Genomic DNA, 332 nt, shown 5'->3' with positions numbered 1-332 from the left:
ATACGTTTTTATAATAGAACAGTCAATTAGAAAATAAAGTTTCTTGTAAGTTTTAATGCTTGTAACTATAGTATATAAATTTGTTTTTGAATATCTCCACAACTGAATATAATGTGTCAGGAACATGCAATCTGACTACATTTAATGTATGTTATATATGTTATTATGTTTTCATCATGGAACACACAATTAAAAAATAAAGTTTTTTATAAGATTCATAATTATAACTGTAGTATGCAAATTGGTATTTAAGTGCCCCCACAACTGAACATGTAAGCCGGTCACACAACAGTTTTTGAAGATTTTTGTAACGAAAGAGATAGATTTTCAGA

This window comes from Belonocnema kinseyi, chromosome 9 (assembly GCF_010883055.1).
Source record: "Belonocnema kinseyi isolate 2016_QV_RU_SX_M_011 chromosome 9, B_treatae_v1, whole genome shotgun sequence".
NCBI lineage: Eukaryota > Metazoa > Arthropoda > Insecta > Hymenoptera > Cynipidae > Belonocnema > Belonocnema kinseyi.
The sequence above is the reverse complement of the archived record's forward strand: the minus strand, read 5'-3'. Positions refer to the sequence as shown.